Source organism: Aythya marila, assembly GCF_965140915.1.
Source record: "Aythya marila genome assembly, chromosome: 1".
NCBI lineage: Eukaryota > Metazoa > Chordata > Aves > Anseriformes > Anatidae > Aythya > Aythya marila.
The window spans coordinates 175,078,342-175,085,129 of NC_139042.1; positions in this window are offsets into that span (position 1 = coordinate 175,078,342).

A 6,788-nucleotide genomic window follows, 5' to 3' on the forward strand; every position below is an offset into this window, starting at 1 on the left:
TAGGAACAGTAGAGAATCAAGTACATCAATTAAAACACAGGAAGAGAAGCCTGTCCATCTGTCCCAGTTACTTTGAAATATTCACCTGTGCTGAAGCAGTGGAGCAGCACACTGTATCTTTCTCTGACCTGAAGTTGTTCAAGCTTTGGAAACTGGAGCAGCAGCAGTAAAACAAGAAACTGGGGGAACACTGGCCATGGAGAGAATGGGCAGAGGAAGCCTCCTGGCAAGAGCTAAATAAAATGGTGACTTTCTTACCCTCTTTAAACTACTTAAACCCATACATTTTTAGAAGGGCATTTAAAAATTTTGTCTTTTGCTAACAATACAGCCTGAAACTATGATCTGTGAGAGGATGGCATTGGTCAGACAACAGAGATAGCTGGCACTTTTGAGCACTGTGTGGATTTCAGCTGGTTAAGCCAATACTGAAAAACATTCCCTAAAACAATTATGCAAGTCTCTAACAGCACCGCTTTCCCAAGATGACAAAGGTGCACAATAGAAGCTGTGTGAAATACTCAAGACATTCAGAAAACACCTTCCTCTGCTTTTCATATCATCAGATTTGTGAGGCATCAACACTGCTGTAAATCATACCAAGGTATAGAAGATGATGCTGGACAGACTATTGGATAAGCTCTGTATTTCACATCAGCAGAGTTGTAAATATGATTTATTCTTAGCAACATAAGTCATCTGCCAAAAACCCACTGTATGTTTTATATACTGTCTCCTGAATCCTTTGTATCAGACTGGGAGCAGGAGTGACTGCTAATGACTAATTAAACATTAATTACAATTTCTGTTGTATAAGCTCTCTTTCACATCCTCCGCTTTACTCCTGTTATGTCACAGAGGGAAAAAATAAATAAATATCCAAACCATGAAAATGAAATTTCCAAGTAAAATCCTTTAGGACCGAAGTTTTCCAAGTGTGGTTTCTGCAAAGAGAAGCAAGGCTTTAAAAAGTTTCAGCCACATCCACGGAGCTAGCTCTTAGCATGTGTTAAAATCATGCATGGAAGTCCGGGTGCATGCTGCAGGACGAATTTGTGCACATCTGCAACATAACTTGACAGCAATCAGTTCCTTTTCACACTTCAGCATTTCACTTCTGTGTATTTTTTTGCAGCTTGCTGAGATCTAATGCCAAGGCAGATTTGACGGAAATGACTTCAGTCATTTGAAACTGAGCTCTCGAAGCTTTTTATGGAACTGGATTGCAAGAATGCTAATTCCATCTGTGTTTGCTAAGGACGATGGTGATTCCTAAGCACAGCAGAGTTTCCTGGTGAACAGTTAAGTTCAGCTGGGAGTGCTGTGAAATGCTTTAGCTAAATCTAGGCTTCTCAAAAGCCTGACTAACCTGGCAAAGTTTATATTGCTTTCAGGATGTCGGGACTTTAAAAAAACAACAACAAAAAATCAACAAAGAACAGCAGGAGGTAGGAAGAGAAGTAAGTGTCAAGGAGAACTGCTTTCTTGGAAATGAAAATGGGCAACGCAGGGTGCCCCGAATCTTCTCATGTTGTGGGCTGGGTGCCAGTTTTGCTCCTCCCTCAAAAGGCAGCCGTCTCTTGAGAGCTTTGGGAGGCTTGCAAGTGGCTTGTGTGGGCAGCTAGAGCGGAAGCCTGTATCAAACACAAGCCCACCCAGGCTCTCTTCTAGGCTGCCCCTCATTGTTGCACTCAGAGCCAGACAGCAGCATGGTTTTTCTACTGTTTTCTGTCTCCCAGTGCAAATATTCTAAGACAGATGGAAAAAATAGTGACCTGTGACAGGACCAGAGCATGCAAATACAATTTTCCTCTCCCTCCAGACCCTGCCCTTTTCTGGGAAGAGATGCCAAAGGTTACCCTGGGCTGCATGTGGGAAAGCTCACCATAAAACAGTGCAGGTAACACTCATCCAGCAAAAGTCTGCACAGTGCAAGTCACTGCAAAATTTTTTTGGTCTAAGATGTGCTTAAGAAGTCAGCTTATACCAGGTTAATGCTTCACATCATGCACATGCTATACTTTGTGCTTGAATTTCATCCTAAATTTGATGGTACAAAGAGCAACAGGTGTAAGCCAGAACAGTTTAGTTTGCTTAGAAATAAACTTAGGGTCAAAACTTAAATCCCTCCTGCACAGCAGGACCTTTGCCCCTAGTTTGCTGAGTACCTGCACTACATCTCCCACTGCTGTTCTCAGCACTGTGGTTTCTTAGGGCTGGAGCTACCCAGAGCGATTTGCACCCAGGTTGGCATAACATGATAGTGAGTGGCTTTCCTAGGCCAGGACATCCAGCCTCACCATGTACCATTACTACTAAAATGTCAAGGGAGTGATTTTTGAGTATGGAGGGGAAATTCAGAGCATGAACTGGCTAAAAGCCTGTTGCAGCTCTGCATTGATGGCACTGCCTAGCCTGTGCATGGGAAGTTTGGTATTATTTTGCAGAATGCAAATAACAAAGTTTTAATTATATTTTGTTGGCTAACGTTGTATTAAAGAGTGCCTAACAGCACAACCTTTGCACAGTTGTCTACCATGCTCAGGTTAGACAAAACAATACAAGACACCTATTTCCAAGGGTATGGAAAACGCATCTCACTTAGAATAACTATGTAATTAGAAGCACATTTTGTTATTTAGAAGCACATGATGTTATTCAAAGCACAGCATGATGCCGAAGCCCTGGGCATTTAGTGAGAATTTGAGGATCAGTCCCAAGAAGCAAGTGTCATGCACTATCCTTCTGGCTTGAATATGCCACACCAAAGCTTAGGAGCAGGAAAGTGGAGAGGGTATGGCATTATTTTTGCTGGAAAAGCAAAGTTGGAAATCATCAATAACTGATTTAAAGTAGATGTCTCTAAAGTGTCATACACAGAATCCAGTAAAATTATGACTGTGTAGAGTTGCCTTTAGCACGGCAAAGCAAAGAGAGCATTAGAAAAGACCTGTATGAAATGACCTCATCTCTGTCTCCTGCAAGCACGCGTCTGTTTCTGTACCAAGATCCCCGTTCTTGGCTGTATGGCATAAAATGGCAGCCACACAGTACCTCAGGCTGCCCAAGAGGAACGTTGTTCGTAAGTGCGGAGGCAGACGGCTCACACCATGTGAGGTCTTCACGCCTAGAAGCGGCAGGTGTGCTAGAGCTTCTGTGTATCTGAACTGAATCGAATGTAAAGAGCATTTCAATGACTTATTTTACTTCTTAAATCAGTTTTTGATATTTTAACTACACTGACTGGAGATGCCTCATAGTCAGAAACAGCACAGTGTGAAATTACCCCAGTCTAGGTAGGACTTTTTCCCTTTTGTATGTTTCTTTTGAATTACAAACCTTTTCAGCTGCTGCTGTCATAGGGTCCTGGAAAGTACATCTGAGCCACCTATGCTACTGGTTTCCAACACAGCCTATGCAGTAAAATAAAAAGATCATCCCCGTGATCCTTTGAGTACCTTGGAGTAACTTACTGGCATGTGGACCTACACCTTGGCAGCTTAAGCCTTCAGCAGCTGTCTCAGCCAAGAAGGTTTTTCTTGTTAAAAATGGCTTGCAGGAAAATTAAATGTATGTAAATCTTGCAAATATTGTAGATGTTGATTGAATCTGGTAAAGCGTAAAATAAGTAAATGAATAAAGAATTGTTTCTTGTTTGGATTTTGTAGTTGACTGCTGCAGCTTATTGACTAGCCATATATTTGGCAGTTTTAGAAGTAAAAAAAGTAAGACAAATGTGAACAAGCTAGTAAGAAACTACTGGAAATTTTCAAAAGAAGCATGTGACAGCTAATATATATGCATCCAGTTAAGCAATGGGAAGGTTTATAAGAAAAGAATGAACTAAAGGCAGGACTCAATTTAACACGGCTTGCTACTGGGAAGGAGCTGCAAGGAAAAAATCCCCCAGTCCAAGGATGGAAATGCCATTTGAGAAGGGGCAGAGCTGATGTAGAAAAGGAATCATGGGGGAGACTTTGATTTGGTTGCACAGGTTTTATACGTGATATGTTAAATAAACTGTCTGCCTTGGCAGCAAGACTGTACCCTGGGCTGCCAGTTGGGAAGCCTAAAAGTGCAGGGCATTTAGTGTATGTTCATATACCCTTCTTTAAGCTCTGCAACCTAAGAAGTATATCGTAATGTTTTCCAAACACCCAAAAGCAAGTGAGGCTACCCAGTTAAGGCAAACTTCTTTTCTCCTTAAATCTGGATAAGACAAAAGTAAATTAATAGATTGGCAAAATTCAAGTAGTCTAAATAGCTTCCAAGTTTGCAGAACTGAATGAAAAGAAGTGGGAATACCATCTCTACTTGCTGTATGTATCCAGGTAACACAGATGCAATGACTTTCCAGCCCCCTGGCTCAGGCTCTCTTTGTCACAAATTTCCAGGCTGCATTCACTAGGGAAAATGATCTGGGTTTAGGGATGCTACTTGGTTTTGCACTCAAATTGTTTTGTTCTCCAGATCTGAATGAGAAATCTCTATTTTCTTGGACTGTTTTCTCCAGCTTTGGACAGGTAACAGGTCTTGGGCCTGACTGTATCTGGTTATCACACGCCCAGAGGATAAACAGAATTTCCTAACTGCTGTTCAGCAAAGCTACAGAACTCTGTCCCAGGGACAAAGTGCTTAGGGGCTACCCTGGTATGAGTTCATTTGGCCAGTTGTACACTACCATCCTTACTCAAGCTCTCTCAACTGGTTTTAGCCCTCCCCTGGGAATCTCTTGAAAAACAATCTTTTCTTACTGTCTTGTTTAAAACCTATGTGAGTTCCCTGATCCCATTCACAGCCATGACTGCAGAGCCAGAATACGAGTGAGAGGTCACTGATAGATGAAGATGGGAGAGACAGAAACTTTTAAACTCACTGCAATGGGTTGTGTGTGATGTGTTGAACCCTGGAACTACAGGCAAAACCTGACATGAATTGTTAACCCGTTGTGTGGCAATTTGTCACTCCCTTCCACAAAGCATAGCAGTTGCCAAAATGCTACATATGTTGGGCTTATATTTCACAGAAACGTGTGACTTGCTAATCATACTTTACTGAACTACACAGCTGAAATTAACACAACAGCACAATAGTAGCCACTTTGGCATGAGAAAGGGCTTTGGAGGAAACCAAACCCCAAGGCTGTCTTCAACAACCATCTTTGGCTTGGTGAATACCTTTTATTCGTGCAGCACAGCTGGGTGGACTAACTTCATTTTCCCGAGTATTGAATTATGGTTTTCAGTGTCTCAGGCCCTTGGGAACTCTGTGAGAATTTAGTCAGTGAAAGGAAAGACAGAAGAAATCCTCAAGTGTGAATAAATTTATGAGGGGTAAATTAGAGAGGCAGCTACTTGCAATGCTCAAAAGCAGGTGCTCTCCTGGGAGAGTTTGCTTCTTTCCCTTAGAAACACAGTAAATATAGAGTCCTGCATCTTCATATTACAATGATACATAGTAGCTTCTGGTACACTCTTGGCTCCACGGGGCTACATTCTGTCCTTTTCTATGGCAAGAGACAACCCCAGTCACAAAATGCAGACAGGTAAAATACTTGTGTTAATATCTTGAGTTTGAAAAGATGAAGATCTTCAGATGATCTGTACATACAACTGCTTATACATTGGGAAATCCATTGAGCTGAGAACATTTACAGAATGGGAGTACACGAGGGGGAAACTATTGGCGATGTTCATTTTTTTCTTATTCTTCCTCACGCTTACAGACACTGCTGAAGACAGAAGTTTGGACTATGAGAGTCCCCATTGTGAAGCAACCTTACCTTCTTTGGTTCCTGTGCACCACAGATGCACACCACCGTGGTGCCAGCGGAGAAAGTGCCCAAACTCTGGCAGGACCAAGCTCCCCAAGGATGCAAAGGAAAACTTGGGCTGAGTGATTAACTCACATCTCCCAAGATATTACCTAATACCAAAGAAGTTGAACCATTCATCCAACCTGCTGTCTCAAGACATGGGTGATTCCACTTCTCCAGCTGTTTGTAGCTATAACTACCTTGCTACAATGTCCAAGGCCACAGCTAGGGATTATCCCTACGGTAATAAGGGACACACCTGCTCCAGAGGATTTTGCAGGGAATACTCCTGAGACTGGTCAGCACCTGCTTGAAAGAAAAGGATTTCTCTGCAGAACAAGGAGACACTTCCAGGTGCTTGGGAAGAGCATCCAGTTTTAGCTTTCTGGGTATTTTAACGGGAAAATGATGCATTTCTGCCGTGTTATGTGGTTTTTAAGAAAATAAATAAAAAGAATATACACGAATAGAAACATAGCCACCGCTGCCAAGGAATGTTTATGCCTACAGAAAGCATCGCCCCACATCTTCTCGAAAACATGATTAACAGCACCACACTGATCTTAATCAGATTTATTGAGACAAACGTTAAAAATCCAGTGGGGGCTGGGAGGGGGAAAGGAGGGGGGGGGGGTTAAAAAAAAAAAAAAGGCAAGTAAAAATGCCCAGAGGGAGTGAGCTAATGACTATCTTCCTATTACCTCATGAGATCATTAGGTCGGCGTGACCTCGCCGGTCAGCACCGCGGCCACCTTCCCCCGCCGGAGGCCGGGGCCCCGCTCCCCTTCCCTCCCCTCCCCTCGGCGCAGGTGTAGCCCGCCCGGCCCTGAGGCGCGGGCCCGCCGCCATGTCGGGGCACCCTGAGGGGCGCCCCCGGGCTCCCGACATGGCGGCGGGCGGGTAGCAGGGGGCAGCCAGCGCTCCGCTCCCCGCCCAGCCCCCGTCCCCGGGGGGCTGCGGGGCGAGGCGGCAT